Genomic DNA, 18,813 nt, shown 5'->3' with positions numbered 1-18,813 from the left:
CTTCCATTCAGTTGACCTGTCTGGTGTGTATTTATCATCGTACGGGATGAGAAGCGTGTTGTTGAAGCTTGTCCGGAAAGCCTTGTTTACCTTGGTCATAACCGCAACGCGATCGATTTAATCACTTCCCGCAGGATTTCTGGTTTGGGTAGTGTGATCTTTTTTCTCCCTATCGCAATTCCCGTTGGTACAATTTTTGTTTTTTGCTTCTTTTTTCGAGTTTATCTAAGAGAAGTTTGTTAAGAGAAGTAGAGAGAGAAAAAAAAACACACAACAATGTACAATATAAACAGACTCTTCGATAACAATCCGACAGTGAAACTGCCACAGGACTTTCGATAGGACATTGTGGATTCAAGGAAAATAAAGACTGGAAAGAGACAAGCTGCGGGAAGCCCGTGAGTTAGTTGGCAAATTTGATTAGCAAAGTTGTGCGCTGTAGATAATTGGAAAATTGTGAGTTCACAGCCTCTTACACGTACGTGTGTGTGTGTGTGTTTGTGGTCGTTTGCTTAGGGACAGCACCGGCATTGCTTTCTAGTCCTCGCCACTAATCCTCCAGTACAGGCCCTAAATAATAGGCGATTTGATTACAGTAATTGTGTTTGAGGTTCTAGTATTGGGATTTTGCGGTTGTTCGACGTAAAATCCTAGTCACACTAGGGGTTAGTAGTTGATTTTTTTTTTTCTTTTTCAACTTTACCGAAGTTCAGGCAGCCACACGAAACATTTCATCATAATTGGTTGCAAAACTCAAGCAAGTAGCACCGCATGTGTACCGTGTGCGAATCACTTTAAATGATTGGGTTTGGTGCTGTTTTCGAAGATGTTGTTTTTTTATAAAACGTCCACGTGTGTGTGTATTTACGAGAGACTATTTGTGAGCATATGAAAATGATGCACTTCCGATTAGGGACTCTTTTGTGTGTTGAGTTTGAAGCACACTTGAGGTAGCCAAGTTAAGAGCCTTTTAGGTCAACTCGTTAATCAAGATATCACCGTCATTTCCCCTAATTCGATCCAATTTACTTTAAACGATTTCCATAGCGAATGGTAAAATTAGGGGATCATGTTAGCAGGATCTGAGTGTTCCCTTTACGTGTGAGAGCGGAAGCATAATCTTGGGTTGGTCATGCTGAAAAAAATCACCTGATATAGGTTGTCAGCTGATTTCGTAACAGATGAGATTATAATGGAAATTAATGTATGGTGTTATATCTTCACGTTCCATCGCCGGTGAAAGTTGTTTAATTTGTCCTTTAAATTGTAGTTTATTTTGAAGAATTGTTTTACGCATACTGCAGTTTGTGTTTTTAGGTAAGGTTCTCATTCAATGAATAAATGGCGTGAATAGTGTATGAAACGTTTGATAATATATGCGCAATTATCATTAAACGCTTGATTACTGTTAAACGCATTAATTAAAAATTGTTCAATAAGTGTGTATACTTCCAAAATGACGCTAGTAAAAAATTTTAATGTGACAGATCACTTGATAAAACACAATTGTTTTAAGAAGAAACAAAAATAAATTTACAAGTTTTTGTGAAAATGTTAAAATATTAGTTAGAGTATCATAGCTTGAAACTAATTTAGCTAAATATCTTATGTTTGGAGATGATGATGCAATCACTAAATTTAGAACTCTTTCAAATCGCTATTGACAGAGGATACCTAATCTAGCTAACTAAAGAGATGTCTAAAAATGCTGTGCCTAAGTGCATCGTTAGCTCTTTTCACTAACCGAAATAGAAGCAACGTTCCACATTCGGATAAGATTGTTTATTTGAATTGTTCTGCTTGCATTAAAGGGATCCCGTAGTGATCCTTCTATTTCTTTGCTGCCGCTCTAACGACACACTGCTTCAGTTTTGGGTGAGCAAATAACGAAATTAGCTTTCTAACCGAGATGAAAACGTTTCTAAGCTGTAGGCTACTTCATAGCAACATGTGTGTTTGTTAAGCCCAGCACAGTACCAACAACAAAAAAGAATTTAGCTTGGAGTACTCGTTTCGCTCAAACGTACTCCAATATACGTGGCCAGTCATTTGGTAGGTTAACTGGAACAGGGAGCTTTCGTGCGCTAAAGCTGGCTGTCTAAGTGAGAGCCGTACAGTTTTATTCGGACGATGCTGATGTGGGATGCTGATTTACCCAGACATAAGCAAACATAGACATTCAGGGCTGCAATAAACCTAAACGCTAATTCTTTACCCCTGGTACAGTGTTGGTGTGTAGCTCTCTCGGGGTCATTTCGAGACCTTCGATAAGATTCCTTCCCTTGAGGGTCGGTCCGGTTGTGTGATGTTTTGGATGTGGCACTGTCATTGAGCGGACGAACGAAAAGGTAAACAGCTCGAAGGTTTGTTTTCTTCTAAACTAACGATCAACAGCAGCATGGCCTGAACGGCTTCAACAGAGAGGAAGTGATTGGTTCAACTGGTGGTGTACAAAACCAACCCTCCGGATATATGTTCTCGGGAGGTCGTAACGGACGTTTCCGGTGCGGAAGATGGAAACATTCGAAATTCGAAAAGCTCAAAAACTAAATCCCAATCCCGTTCCAAATTTCTACCTCTACTCCAGGGGGACTCATATATCTGAGTCTCACTTTGAATCGCTTCATTTTGTTTGGTTTCGGATCGGTTTTTATCTGCCGTTGGCGTGTTGCTTTCAGAGCGTGCAATGTGGACTTTGCAACAATTTTCAGTTTCGCTTCGATTTGAAAACGATGACGTCGGTTAGATGCTTTTCCGTGGTGTAGTAAAGTTCAAAGAATAGACACATGAGGTAGGAATGCTCAAATTCCATTCGGCGAAATTCCTGCCTTCTGTCATAGTATTGCTTCAATACTTTACGCTCAAGAGTCCGGACGCTTGTCTGGCTGTCTGTACGGGACGAACAAAACGAACCAACAAATAACCGTCGATAAGTGTCGTAAACATTGCACGCAGCTAACACTGACGCAGACTAAGTGTGTGAACAATTCGGGGAACAATGCCAAACACTAGGTTGGGTGGTCTATTGCTGCTCTTGACGAAAGATTTAGTGTTAGCCAGATTGTACGCCATACGTAGGACGGTGCGATTGAAAGCTCGCATACATATAGCTTGCGTTGAACGTTTGTATGTTAACATTGGCGAAGTGTTTTATCCGGATACTCGGAGAGTAGAACAATGGTGCAATGCTACGTCGGTCTGTTCAGGAAGATATAAAATGAAATAAATTTCAACTCAAATTTTCGATTCTTTATTTTTTCTCTTTTGAAAGTAAACTGGTTTCTAATGAACTCACATTGGTTTTGAACTCGTTGGCACATTGGAAGCTTCTCTTTGTGTTAATATAATTTTTATTATACTTTGTGCTAAGATAAATGACAGACAGAAGTGAAAAGTAATAAAGAGTAATAGTTTTTGTACACTCTTCTCGGATTCCCTACAAAATAAATGTAATATCTCAATAAAACCTTGATTGTTCTTCATGGACACAATGTCACGCAATATGAAAGCAATGCTTTTGTCAGAAATGATTGTATTTTTTTTGCTTACTACACTCTTACACCGAGAGCAGTTTTATTACAGTATCAAAACTAAATTTGAACACTATATAGAATGAAATCAGACGACTTCCAGTCTTTATGTGTCAGTTATGGGGAAGTAAAATGTTGATAAAAATAAAACGGTTTTAACACATGTAGTAAAGTCTTTAAAGTCCAGTCAATTTCTTATTATAAATTGTTATATCCTTAGTAGAGTTTTTCAAACGATGTACGTAAACTCACCTCTCCATAATCAGCACTCTTAAATGACGATCATCTCTTGAGTAACCCATTTCCAGAAAAGAAAATAAGGGAAAAAGCTAAAAGTATTTCGCAAACGCAAGCAGTTTTTGCTTTGCTGTTCAGCGTATGTATCACAAATGCTGCCAGTAACTGCTACATGGCTTGATTTCTTGGCATCTTGCTTCAAAAGCCCTTCGGGACATGCTCTGAAGGGTGTATAACATTTAGAACATAATTCAATTAGGGGTTGTTTTCCTTTTTTTTTGCAGCATGCAAGAGCTTCTTGGTCACACCGTGTTGAAGGTTTCCCAGAGCTCTTAGGAGTCAGCATCCATCCTCGTAAGGTAAGAGATTGTTTGCCAGCAAAATAACGAAATCTAGTTTGTTGCTCTTGCGCCCTTGCCCTCACCAGTTGTGGAGGCAGCTGGTGTGTATGTAGAAACTTGTGCTAGGCTGTGTCGGGATAGCACTTGAAAATGCCAAGAATGTGTATGATTGCAGGCTCAACCGGAACGGTTGCACAAAATGGATGGTAGCGAATTAGGACATCGTGAAGGGTTCCCTCATTCCATTATGTTATATTCCTCTCCAATATGTACGCCAATTAAAATTTTCCAAAGTATGGATACATTTAGCTCATTCCTAAGAAAGCTAAAGGAAAAATTTAAAAAACCACACAGCTTTTAATAGCACTACCGGAACGGAAATAGATGATCATTAAAGTAGGGTAAGGATCCCATGTTGAAATTAGGTATAATTTCTACTGCTACTTTAAGCTCGCTATGATCCGTCTAGCATCGGAAAGGACACTCTTTGCGCGGTAAAACGGTTCACGCTAGCTACCGATTTACTGCAACGAAACCATTTAGAAATTACTAATGAGAAGCTGCACACCCACGAGACTCCAACACCGTCCATAAACCGGTACTGCCGTATATATGCAGCCCCATCGTTTCAATCTCAAACAGATAAGAAATGTCAAAGAGCTCCAGGGTACACTTTTGTCTCGCGATATCTCATCAGGAAATGGAAGTTTGTGGAGCTATCACAATAAGTCTGCATCGTGTCGTAACGTAGCAGGAAAGACGGGGCCGTTTAGATTCCGGTTTTATCGTTGCATTTACACACTGGAGGGAAGTGTCGCGTAAGTGTTCGCATCACTGGCACTGTCAGGAGAAAGTTGGAGGGAAACTCCAGAGGATTTCGCTACGCTGCACATACGCAGCAGAACATACAGACGTGTCCGTGAAGGGGATATCCAAAAGATATTTGCTGACGTAAGCTGGCAAGCAGGATTGTGGTGAGCTGTGTCTTTGTTTTCTTGCTCGAAAAGACACTGTTCCAGACAGTCCATTCAATCCTGCCCGAACGCTCAGGAACGCAGAGAGTGTGAAAATGTTGCTTTCTTCAAAACGGTTGATGAAGCAAGGTTGGGGCTGTTGCCAGTTTTGCTTTTATCAATCGAAGCATCGAAGCATGTGGGCGGCATCGAGGTTCTTCCCGGTTTCAAGAACGAGAATGTCAAGCATTTTTATTTGACGCAAACGATTGGGGAGGCCCCCCAGGAGCCGTTAAGACAGCAATTCTCGGCGACGAATATTAACCAAGTTCTGGCAGGTCCTGGAATTACGACACCACCAGTTGCCGGTAGTTGAAATTTAGTCTGGAACACTCCAGGCGATAACGAATTCTGAAAAAAGCGGAGTGTTTGCTTGTGGGTGGGTGCATAAACCTGACACTATAGTATAGCGAAATTTCTACGAGTTGAGGTGTTTTGTTCGTATATTTGTAGTTGTGCGTGAGTATATGGTTTTCTGCCAACTCATTCTTTTCGATATTGAGTTGAAACAGTACGATAATCATGTTTTAGCAGCAATACAAAAGGTTCAAGAATGTTTACAAAAAAATTATCTGAAGAATTTAATCTTGAACCAATTCTCCTTGACGCTATTGAGACATAGAAATAGCATATGTCTTTGTTTGGATTACGGTGCAATATTATATGATTTTTGTAATGCAGGTATTATTCAGAACGATATTTTTATATGATATCATATTGCATCATTAGATATGCGTACAATTATTACGATTCCTTACATATGAATTAGAATTTTCAAAAAAAGTATGATCCTCCCAGAATCATTATCTTCTTAATTCCTATTTATAAATTAGATTAATCGATAGATTCGTAGCTTCTCTTAGGAATCATTCAACTATTACGTATCGGTGATAGTGGGTTATGGTCTGCCAGGATTATGGTTTATTACATAGAAGGTAGAGGGAATTCTACTTTGTACTTATTACGCAAAATATACAAACGTAGTACAGTGGAGCGCTGATTATCCGGGTACCTTTTATCCATGTGTACCATTATCCGTGCAGCTCAGAAATGACAGTTCCGAAGGAGAATTGACAAATGAAATGCAAAACCGATGACGGCAAGAAATAAAAGCTTCACAAGGGAATACATTTTGTTCAAATTAGAAAAAGAGAACAGATTTACTTTGCAAAATGTAAATAAAAAAATTAACATCTAGCTTTATAAAAAAAGTCTACCCATTACACACTAAACACTAATATTTATCAATAGAAAGAGTTGTGCTTATTATCCGTGATATTCGCTTATCCGGCAAGGGCTGAGTCCCGATGAGCACGGATAACCGGCGCTCCACTGTACATCTAAAATATTAGATGTATAATCCATGAAATGAAACACGATAACTTTCCTGTTGCGCACAGTTTATCAGATATTTAGTAAGAATTATTATGGAAATATCCAAACAACTGTTCTTCTATGGTTTTTTAAAATAATTAATACCACATAAGAACGGGTTTGCATCGTACTTAGAGAAAGATAATAAGCATCAAACTAGTTCTTGTCTATCGACAATAGAGATACCAGTAGATTATAGCGTATAATAAGGGTGAAGCTCAAATGTAGAAAAGCCTCAACGTTGCATCAGAGTGTTTTCAGAGTCTTTTTGCAAATCCGTCATCAAGAACATAGTCTAGGTTTTTCAATCTGTCAATTATATTAAGGAATTAAGAAAAGATTTGATGTTTTTAGTTTGACGGTTTATCGCAGATCACAATCCTTCACAAGAAATTCTAAAACAAGGTTGAAATAACAGTTTTAGGAGGAACTACTGCAACAATTTCGACGCTCAAACGAAGGATCAACTAATAGCTTAGCTTTATGTAAAGAGAACACACTGGATCAAATTTTAAACAGTTTTTTTTCTTACGGTTTTGCTGAGAATGTTGCCTAATAGGACATCAAAATAACCATTTTCTAAGAGAGGATTGGTGTGAGTAACTATCAAGGAACAATATGGAGTGCATAGGGTTCTGAATCTAATGCGACGAGAAACACCATAAATGATAAAAGAATTCAAATTATCAATAACGATGTGCATATCAGCCTGGTGGTAGTGGCTCTTATTTTAGTTTCATGTTATTGATTTATAATGTTGAATTCTTTTATTCTTAATGCAATTCTTTTATTAATAATATTTAATATTTTTTCTTTTATTAATAATGCAATAGCACATTATTGCATGTGATTTTATCTTTATTTAAGCTTATTTTTACAAACCAACTGATGTATTAAACGCTTAGCCATCATGTCTACAGATCAAGTAAAACTAACTACAAAATTGTAATATCAATATACTTAGTATTGTGTGTTCTTCGTACAAGTAATAGCAATAGTGTAATCAAATTTTCCTAATTTGAATTTTGATTTAAACAGATTATATGTTTGCTTGATTAAACTGGAGATATAACTGCAGTGGTAATAAAACACTTGAGATAAAAATTATAATAAAGAAACAAAGTACAAAATTAAATGTATGAATGAAGCCTTGCTGGTAATAAGTTCCACGGCGCAGAGCTTTTAAAAAAATTCACCTTCATTGAACGAGGCATGAAAAGCAGCATGTGGAAAGAGTTTCAACTACAAACGGTACGTACATATTGTGCTGGCCCGATTCTCAGTACCGGTGTTTGAAATGGCACACAATTTGGTTGGCAAATTGGACGCTCGAACAAATACGCTGCCACTTTTCAATAACCGCACCATGGTGCGTGTTGCTTGAACGCCGCTCTGGCAAACTCTAGGCAAAATTAGAAATTTCGTGCTGGTGAAATGTCGTCCAGTCAGATACTAGCAGATCCGTTACATTGCGGCGTTTCTTTACGTGATGCCACTGAGTGTTACGAAACAGGTGTTAGGTAGGCGTCGGAAGGGATAAAAATGAAATGATATTTTGCTTTGCACTAGTGCGCCCAGCTGGGGAATCGGGGTTGAAAATACTTTATCCAATAAAAGCGAAAAATGCTTTCCCATGCTTTCTGGTCAATTCAAAACCCCCGCTTTACGTGGAACACCTTAAAACTGGAATCGAATGGATTGAGAAAATATTGAATTTTTGCCGAAAAACCCAAAAACACTGTTCCAAAGCAGCGCTTAGCTTTCTCTTCTGGGGCTTTGTGATGTTCCTTTCGCGAGCCGGTTTTATGTTTTTTGTGGGGTAACAGTTACCTTCGCGAATTTGCTAAGAATTGGAAATCAAGCATTTCTTGATAGTTTTGTGAGGTTTACCTTCCGCAAGCGGTCCACAATCGCCGGAGAGAATTATATTCCCTGTCGAGTTTCGCTTTCGGGGGTGAAAAATTTATAGTTGGCAGAATTTTACCGCGTGCTATTCGAAACTGAAACCAAACTAAAAGGTAAGCTACCAAAAAGCAAAGCAGTAAAAAAGAGCAAAAAAAAAGACTGCAAAATGCCACAAACAATTTCTTTTAAGCTTACAGCAAGACATTACGATCGGGTTTCTTTCGCGCGTTGGAAAAAGCATAGTGCTTACAATTGAAGATTTATTTAATTATATCACGTTCGACGAATGTTCTTATTTGCTGAGCTTGTGTTTTTTTGTTGTTTTGTGTATGGGTGTTTGTATATGTGTATGAGTTTCTATCCGAATAAGCAATTCTTTTCAAACGTCCCGTTTTTGCTTTAGCCTTGTGCTACTTTTACTTGAAACCGAAGGAAAAAAATTGTTTGGATCGCTCTTTTCAAGAGTTGAAGAGCATTTAGGTCGAACATTATTTTTGTCTTTCTTTCACCTGAAGCATTGATACTAATAACTCTTTTATTTCGAGCTGCTTGGCAAACGGGGAGATGTGGAAGAAAGAAAAAATAGGATTTTTTATATGGAAATAAATTGATCTTTAGTTCAACTACTTTGAGTAAACCAGTAAACATTTTAAAGAAAGAGAGATTATCAACTTGTGAGCAATAGAGTTCTGGTGTGTGAATAAATTGTATTTGTTTGTGATTTTAGTGTATCAAATAATATTTTGTATCACAGGGATTTTTATGTTAGTGCTTGATTAATCATAGCATTACATAACATGTTAGGTAGATTTTAAAACGAGTTTATTTAGAAGGTTTGAATTGATTTTGTTGGGACCGCCTAAAAAGACCGCAGCGAAAGAAACCGCAAAAAGGAAACGAAGGATTGATTTCGAAAAAGCCATGAAATAAAACTGTCACGTGCAATTTTTTACTTCAATTTCATCGCGCAGTTTGGTGAACATCTTGAATTTGTATAAGTGAAAGAAAACGAAGTGAAAATATGCTTACCATTGATTGACCACCTCCAAGTTGATGAGCAGAACGTGACATTGCGCAGTTTGTACATTTATTTACTTTCCATCCGGCAAAGCGAATCCATTTGCAACGCGCGTAATGCCGTTGTATAGGAATGTGAATTGTACGTTTGTATTAGATAATTTGCACCATCCATAATCGAAGAAATTCACTGTTTTTTGTTAAATAATTGCATTATGATTGTGGCATAATTTTATTTTACACTTCACTTTGTGTACCTCTATAAGTACTAGACGGCTCCATTGTTGATGCAATAACGTTAACGTTGTTGGTTATTGGTTATTATGGTTAATGCAACAACAATTAATTTTTTTAAAATATTTTTGAATATATTTATTAAAATTTTATAATAAACTGCTGTAAAAAGCAGTTTAAATAATTCAACTTGTGAATTGAATCACTAACTTGGGTTTTAATCAACTTTTCGTTTCAACTACAATTTCAACAACAATACTTAAATTGGTGAGTAATGTGAGGTGAGGTGAGTGAATTTATTGTAGATTAATGTTCGTAAAAAAATATTTTAAGATAACTATTAAAATTGGGTTCTTGCTTTGATTTGATATATTGTGTGTACTTATATGATAAATACCTGAACGAGCTTCTCAATATAAACAAATTTGTGGTTGATTTGTTAGTTATGTGACAAACCTTCCTTGAGTGAATTAATATTTACGATACCCACACAGAATCAATCTTGTGAATTTCTGTGTCTAAATGTGAATGTTACAATGTACGAAATCTGTCAACCGGGTGCAAAAAACGAACTAAGCTCCGTAAAACACTGGGCGCCTCCATGTTACTTTGCAAAAGTTCTACATCGCTTTTGTTCACTAATTCGTTGGTATATTAAAAAAAGTCCTGCAGCTTTCGTGAGGACTTTTGTGTGCTTCGCCACACACCGTATAGCTATTGTATTATTTTGACGAAATGATTGCGTCTTACTTCGATTTCGTACGTGATCGGATTGCTGATGTCAGGTTGGTGTCGTTGCGGCGAAAAGGACCGTTGTGCTACGCGCATACAATCGATTGCCACGGTGAAAGTGAAACGACGCGAAGGTGAATCAAAATGTCGTTAAGGTTGCGGTTCCGACATCGTCCAACGGTTCCGCTACAACGGTAGAACCAATCATTCTCATCGGCCTACGGTGGTTTTCTGTTTTAATGCTTGGCGTCACCGTGGCGGGGAAAGATCAGAAAGTTTTCCATTCTTCCGACCGGGATGCAGAGCATGTAGCTTTGTTTTGTGACCCACAATGGTACGCATCCGCATCCAGTCGAATCCACAGTTGGAAGGTGTCAAAATCCGTGCCAGCAGCCTCTCGAGAGGATTGAAATCTTTTGATTTGATTTCACCGCCCAACACGTTATCGGTATGTTTTTGCATCACGTTGTGTGATTTTTTATTGTTAGATAGTGATGGCGGTGTGCTATTGTGTACCGTTCCGTACGCATCTCACGTCTGTCAGAAAACGTTTCATGCAGCCAAGAAAAAAAAATTACAACAGGGGAGAAATATTTGGAAGGAAACCGTTGGCTTTACTGCATACAGTTGTGAGAGAATGAGTTCAACCATGAAACGATTATTTTGTGCGAATTTTCATCTTTTGACGCATAGCCACCCAATATCTTGTAATCAACGAGCAATTTCGATCGCTAGACGAGAAAGTTCATTTTAGTGAAAGTTGTAAAAGCAGTTCGTTCCAAAATCTTTCGCTCATATAGGAATACTGGTAACTGTGGTTGTTCTTCAATATACGGCATCTATAAAATACATCCCGCCACTATGTCGCAGGAAGTGACTGAATAAATTTTTCTTAATGTTTTATTGTAATGTTTTATTTAGTGAATCACAATAGTGAAGATATTTCTCTTCTTGGTGTTACACTCAACAATTCTTTATCTTTTTCTTCTCCATTTGCTTTAACATATTGTAATCTGAATCAGCTAACCTGTTGACGCTTCGAAGCATAACATTATTATTTTTAAAATATTGTTTCTTATTGCTTTTAAAATAAAACCAATCAATATTATTTGTTAATAGAGTTTAACAGCATGGTCTATAACAGGATTTAAGTTTGATGTAATAAAACAAAAATTTTTGCTCGTTTAGAACGGCCTGGTCGTATCAAGATTTGTTTTACCACGTAGCAAGATAGTCATTCCTTGTTAAGGGCGGACGATCCGGATGGGATTTGAAACCCGGTCCTGCCGTGTGGACCGGCGCCGTTGGTCAGATACACTTCGGGTCGCCCCATAATAAAACAAAACTTACTTTATATATTTTTTTCATTTCCAAACATATTAAATTTGTTAAAAATTATTTGGTATGACTTCATTCGAGTTATCTTTAATTCTTACAGTTTTCTCAGATGTGTTAATTGAATCTAAAATGTTTCCGGGAATTAATCATTGACTTCCGCGCCATTGCTAAGAGCTAAACAGTACACATATGCCCATGTTGACACTCAGTTGATAAGCGTTTGTCATCGATATGGTTGTATGGTGAAATGCTTCACAGTCGCTCCGGAACTCCTAACCTAGCTATTTCGTGATCAATAATGCTCGGCAAGACTTGGGGAGACAAACGGACTCGAGCTGTTTCATCGCAACAGTTTCCCATGCGGTTATAACTTCCTACCAGCTAAATTGAACCAGAAAACGTCGTCTGTTTTTCCGCAGGGAGAACCAGAATCAAGTGGTGCCCTAATCAATTTCCGTTAAATCATCGCTACGGCAAAGGTGAAGTTTAGCGTGCAATGAACGGAGACGGAATGTGTTTCTCATACAGGATGGAATTTTCGTGTTTGTGCGGTGTTCAATTTTCGGAAATTGTTTGAGCTTCTCTGTTAGCAAGGTTTTAGCAAGGAACTTTCGGCTGGAAAAGTTGGTCGGATGCGTAATGAGTTGAATGAGACCAGAATGAAAAGTTCACGCAATCGTTAATGATGATGGTTCTTCCTGCTTAGTTACTAACTTTTTTTAGAATACGGTTTGCTAGGAATAATGTTTATTATATTTTTTTATCAATGCTGAAAATAATATATGAAGGATATTATTTTATAATTGATAATACAACAATCATGTTTTTGAGTGAATAATAAGTAAAAACTTATCTAGTCTCCACATTTAATAACACATTGATTCATTGCAATATCTTGTGATGAATGTTATTTCACATTGGTTATTGGTTTTTCTAGAGACTTTTCAATCATATTAATCGAAACGAAGTTAATATTTCTTTCGCTATGCTTGGCTTTTCTCCCCAGACGAACATTCTTTGCTGTGTGTACCTAAGCGTAACTGAAACCCATGAAAAATTGATTATATCTTCATAAGCTGCAGGAAATTAATTTACAATTCCACCAGAAGGTGGTGGTGTTTTCTGTCACATCCTTACATTCTCGCAACGGAAATGAAATGTTTTTGAAAGGGTGGTTCAAAACACACATTATCCATTAACTTTCATTCCTAAAGTCAGTGTCAATTTAACAATTTGCAACTGATCGTTATCGATGGAGCATGTTGTTAGGAGTGAATGAGTGAAAGAGGAAAAGAAAAAAAAACATTCCAAAGTTAAAACCAGTGAACGTGAAGGTACACTGAAAGTAAAAAGAATGTGTCTTTGGATTTAGAACAATATTCAAAACATAATATTATCGTTATTTAAGTAAAGAAAAATCGAGAAGAAAAGAAAAAAATAATGAATGTTAGATGCATGGCTAATAGCATGCATATAAGTATTCTTTTTAAAGAAATTGTATCTAACATCAACATCACCATCTACCGAAAATAATTCAAAATAACCAGCTTTTATGTACAAATTATATTATACAACTAATTCCTTCATAAAGCGAATGTTAATTTTCATTACAACACCAATAATTCATCTAGAAAGCCTACCAATGTGTTTGTTTTCTTCAAATAAACTGAAAGATGCTGGTATCGATTTTCTCAATAATTATCGACTACTGGTTTATCCTCCAAACCGGATGTGATAATGAAATTTTCCTCTTTCAACCAGATTTTCCATATAGAAGCAAGGAAAACAGAAAAGCTTTCCCCTTCTTACCGCACAGTTCAGCTAGTGAACAGCACTGTGGGAAGAAAAAGAGTGTTTTGTCTCGTTTCACACCTTACAAATGCTCCACCGTGCTCATTATCTCTCATCTGGGATACCGGTTACGAGCGAATGGGGTCCTTTTTCCGACGTGTTGGTTTTTTCGTTCACTGATTATATGTGCCGATTTTGCCTCCTTTGCCAAAGCTCTGAACATCCGGTTTCCGGCACGGGGTTCGATAAGAGGAAATTCATTAACGGCTACTTTACGGTTCGGTTGTGCTTCGGACGTACGATAAGTGGTCACGTTCACGTTTGCTGTGGGTCTTGATTAGGTGCAGTCAATCGGTGGCTGCAATTGAAACACTATCGGAGCAAGAAATACACTCAATTGTTATGCGAGAGGTATCTGACCCTTAAAGATAACGTTGCAAACGGTGCGAAAATTTAAATCGAACATTTGTCCCTAGAAGGTGGAGTTAGAAGATAGTTTCGAGTGAAAATAGCAAACAAATGGTTTAATTTAATTTACAAAACGTCTACGACGCATGAAACGTTTGTAAAATGTTTTGTTTTATCCTATCGTTTATATGCACAAGTTTCGCATGTATTTGTCTACATTTTTTTGTATAATCTTTCGCTCGAGCTAAACAACGTATATATTGTTTTTCAGAATGAATCATATAATATATTGTTAATAAAGAAACTTTTTTGTCGTTTCTTTTGGAACCGTAAACGGGAACTGTCAGAACATTGTTCAAGATTTAGAATGGCCAAACGGTTCAGTAACGAGTAGTAACCTCCATTAAATTATCCTTTACGACATTATTTGCTGTGCAGCTCAAACTTTTCCCGCAGCCGCTGTTTGTGCCCGCTTAAAATAAACGAACCTTGTGCGACACAGAATGCGCTAATTATACGCCCCGTTTCCAATTCCAATTTTCATTCCAACCAAACTGGGCTTCCAGCCGGGTTCGTAATGAATTTCCCATGCTCCTTTTTAGCGTGGCAAGGTGAAACATTGACTTTAGCACTGCTATTGTTATTGTTCAAACATGCGATTTAAGGGGCTACTAAGCTGAGAAATTCAAACAATATAATGTCCTGGCTGATGGTGCTTCCCCGTGACCCAGTCCCATCACCCACATTAATACACGGGTCGGGGGCACGCAGGAATGTAAACGATTCATTCGCTACGTGAGGAAGTCCGTGTGTGCGTTTGCTTTGCGAGCTGGAACGCCATCGTCACAAGGGTCGTTAAGAAATGGCAAGCAAGGACTTCTTGAGTCAATTTTATTTTGACGATGGCAAACAGTCGTGTGAAGACGTAATAAAGTGAAACCTTGCGTAAAACGAAAGCGTCCATCATTGTTCCCTTTTGGGCTGCTTCCTGGTTGCTCAGAGTAAGGGCGTCAAGAGATACGTACGGCAAGCATCCGTCGAAAGATTTGTTTAACCAAAAAAAAAACAGTCTAATGGTTGGCAAATCATCCGCATAGTCTTGCTGTAAGCGTTACAGTTTTGTTTTGGTTTCCATTTTTAAAGGTGAGTAAAATGGATCCTTAAACGCGCTATCACAACCGAGTATGCCCGGGATAAGGTAAAATACAAGGAGGAAATGCCTTGCGATAATTGTACTGCTTCAGCTCTAGAGGCTGACAATACGGCCGAAGCCGTCATCATGAATTATAAATAAATAAAATAAATAAAATGGATCCTTAAATAAAAATTCTTTATCATTCAATTTTTTCTTTCTTAAAGAACTTCGATACAAATTTATCCAAACTGCGCATATTTTCACACATTGTTTTCAACACACTTCAATTGATGGCAGCTAAGCGCTTGGTCCTTCATGGTGTGATTACATTTTATCGGTAATCGTCATCTATCTGAAAGTTGAACCCACGAAGCAACAACCGTCAGAAATAATTTACTGCTTGAGTTTTGGTACAAATAATCATGTTACACCCTTCGACCACGCACACACACACACTGGCAGGTGATGAAGTTTTCCAATGATGCTGTTTGAATGCGAAAGCATAGAGCATGGAAACAACGCAAACTGCAACCATCGTGATGGCGCTGTGGGAATGAATGAAATTTTTAATGAAAATGGGAAGACAAAGTTTTAATTGCTTTTTTCCCATTGTGTCGCGCTAAGTACGGTGTGGGCAAGAGGACAGTTGGAAGGTACCTTACAGGACAGGAACTCGGTCGGAACGGTTTCGAGTTCAACCTCTTACGCACGGTGCGACTAACCTCACCGGTGTTTCTAATGTGAATGTGTGAACAATTACTAAAGTTACTCTCCTGCAAGCAGAAATACAGCAGGCCCCGTTTGAGCAGTATCATTTAAGAACATTAGCTTGTATACGTACTTTTCCCTATGCAGATTAATGACCTTTCGTGCCATGATGGTGGAACGGTTTGGCATTGCAGTTCGTTAAATGCTGTCCCCTTCTTGCGCTGTTAGGTTTAAAAGTTTGACAATGATTATGTACCCGTAGATGGTGTGTAACGAGGGAAGCCGAATAACGAATGCTTGTCAGGTGTGGCAGTATTTAGAATTTTATTTATTTCTTTAAAGATTTTGTTCAATTTACCTACTTGAATTTTTTAAATAGATGTTTAGTTTGACGGTACCACGAAATTAACTGCCAGAAATAGTTAGTTTTTTTTCACTATAGAGCATTATTATTTGTTTTGATCGCTTAAAAATTACAATATATTGCACATTGTTATACTTCTAAAAAATTGCATAAAATTAAGCCTTTTTTATCAACATAATAATCGCATGTTTTGCATTTTATAAGTTGATATGCTATTGATCTGAGTTTTGAGCTAGGTCAGAGACACACCGCTATTTTCGCATTAAGAAATCATCTCCTCTCGCTTGAATCTCTATCAGTGTCATCGGCCACATACCAGTCGTTCATTGTGATGAACATCCCAGACAGAACTGCAAAGTTTCTTATTTATTGTTTGAAGTAGGATGCTATCATGTGCCTGACAAATACCAGACTGTCCAATTTTTCAGGGGGGAAGAATATGATCGACTGATATATCGAATTACAATCCACCACTACTATTGTCCAATTAGTCACATGCTTTAAAAACGTGAAGCGAAGCTTTAATGAACAAGTATAATGGAAATGGAATAAAGGGTCTGCAAAATAATTTTGTCACTTTGGGGACTTTTTTATTTCGAACCTAAATCCTTCCGTTTAGCAAATGAATATAATTTCATCTATAGTGCTGTACAGTCGGTACAGTATTTTTTAGTATATTTTGGGCTGTGTTCAGCCCTATCTCGTCTATGGTATCACGAATGCTGGTTTTTAAAAGCTTCGATAGTCTCTGGTTTGTTGGCGTAACATTCATCTTCGATGGCCACCCTCGAATAATATTCCAATGGTGTCAAATTGCAGCGCCTTGGTAGCCGAACGACATCAGAATTTAGACTGATAATTTGATCTTCAGAAATATTGCAGAAAAGATCGATTATAGCATGGGCTTTGTGGCACGGGGCGCCATCCTTTTGAAACAACATTTTACAAAGGTTCTCATATTCAATTGTTGCGAACAAAAATGCACTTACTGTAACCGTCTCACCGTCTCCATATTCAAAGAAAAATGGTCCCTTTGAATTCCTTTTGATGAAAATCCACACCAAAGTCACTCGTAATGGATTCCTACAGATTCTTGGTGCCCCATATACAATAATTTTGGTTGTTGAGATAGTCATCAAGAAGAAAAACGCTTAGGAGAAAGGACTGCACACAGCCCAAAATGTACTCAAAAATTGGACCGATCGTATTCGGTAATGTAAGGCTAGCTATGGCAGCCATACTGATGAAATCATATTCCATTGCTAACCGACAGGATTAAGCTTTCAAATAAAAAAAAAAACATTTTGAAAAAGTATCTTGTAGTTTTCTTTTTATGGCATAAAAAAATATTTTGTGGATCCTTTATAGTGGTAAAATAAATATTACTTGTCTTTACTAGTTTATCGTATATGTCTTTTTCCATTTTCTATAAAGTAAACTATTTCTCAAACTATTTTAATAAATTAACACAGAGGTTAAAACACAATCCACAACCACTAAAGCTATTCATTTTGCATACTTAAAGGCGTTTTGCAACCACAAATGTTTACATTTTGAAATAAATGAAGGACAATGTGCAAACTGTTAACATACTACAAAATGTTTACTTTCCTTTTTAAAAAGTACATTCGACACATTTCGAGTATACTGACAACCAGATCAATTTCGTTGTGTAACACTACCACCTGATGTGAAATAAGCCTTCGTTTGCATGCGATGGAAGTGGCGCCGCAAGCGTAAAGAAAGATTTTTTTAAAACTTTTCTATATTTCCAGCTGACAAAATGGTAGCAAACAGCTGAATGCAACTAACAAATCCACAGCACACAGTCAAACGAAGCGTACACTCGTACGTAAGACGCATCATCTTGTGTTTGCACGCCCAGTCAAACGGAGAAAACTTTGCCGACTTGTACCGTTTGATGGACGGCTTACCGCTGACAGGTTGTCAACGTAAATACGTGTAATGTATAACTCACTCGCGCCTCTGTTCGTCACCATGTTGCATTGGGCTGTTGAGCTGCGTTTCTAAAGCATGTGTACACACACACACACACACACACACAACCATATGGCTGCTTCTGCACCTGGTAGATCTGCTTCAGCTGAGGTGTGTACATCGCTATTTCTGACTGAATGTAATTCTTCTATAGTTGTATTCGGTTTGTTACATCGTGTCGTATGTTCTATGGCCACTAGCAGTTCTTTGGCCTGGTAGAAAAGGAACATACAAACACACACGCACCAACAACTAGAAAATGCAAAACTAAAAGCAAGTTGTGGTACTAGATGGAACAAAAAAAAGTGGAAAAAATTAGGGTGGCCCCATTAATCCACCCAAATGGAAGTCGTTAGGGACGCTGTAGCGCTGGTTGTTTGTTTTTTGGGATGTTTCCGCATCAGCACACGGATAATGAAAATGGATGCGAAATGGGCACTGGAATGTATTGCACTGCGAACCCAAGCTTCCGTGACTCGTTTTGGAGAAGGCTTTACAGTTTTGCATATATCCCCGGAAGAACCATAAGTGATCCATTGTGGCTGAACGTACCTGGGCAAGGGACCTTTTTAACGACAACAAAAAAAAAAAAAGAAACATGACCGGCCGGTAATGTGGAGAAACAAAATGCTCTTCGCTAATTCCTTGTTGGTTTTGCGGTTACGCAAGGTTACACACGTACCGTATG

At 37.8% G+C, this 18,813-nt stretch overlaps 1 protein-coding gene across 5 annotated transcripts in view; it reads left to right on the top strand.

Moving 5' to 3' along the window:
• LOC125769640 (hemicentin-2-like) overlaps positions 1-18,813 on the top strand; it is a 218,616-nt gene that overhangs the window by 14,082 nt on the left and 185,721 nt on the right. The window contains exon 3 of one of the 5 annotated variants that reach the window (XM_049438445.1): positions 4,052-4,126. The exons of the other annotated variants lie outside the window; for them this stretch is intronic. The gene's annotated coding sequence lies outside the window, so the exon portion shown is untranslated. The remainder of the gene's footprint in view (positions 1-4,051; positions 4,127-18,813) is intronic. 5 annotated transcript variants of the gene reach the window in all.

Source organism: Anopheles funestus, chromosome 3RL, assembly GCF_943734845.2.
Source record: "Anopheles funestus chromosome 3RL, idAnoFuneDA-416_04, whole genome shotgun sequence".
NCBI classification, from domain to species: Eukaryota; Metazoa; Arthropoda; class Insecta; order Diptera; family Culicidae; genus Anopheles; species Anopheles funestus.
Note: the sequence above shows the minus strand (reverse complement) of the source record. Positions and strands in the feature narration are given on the sequence as shown.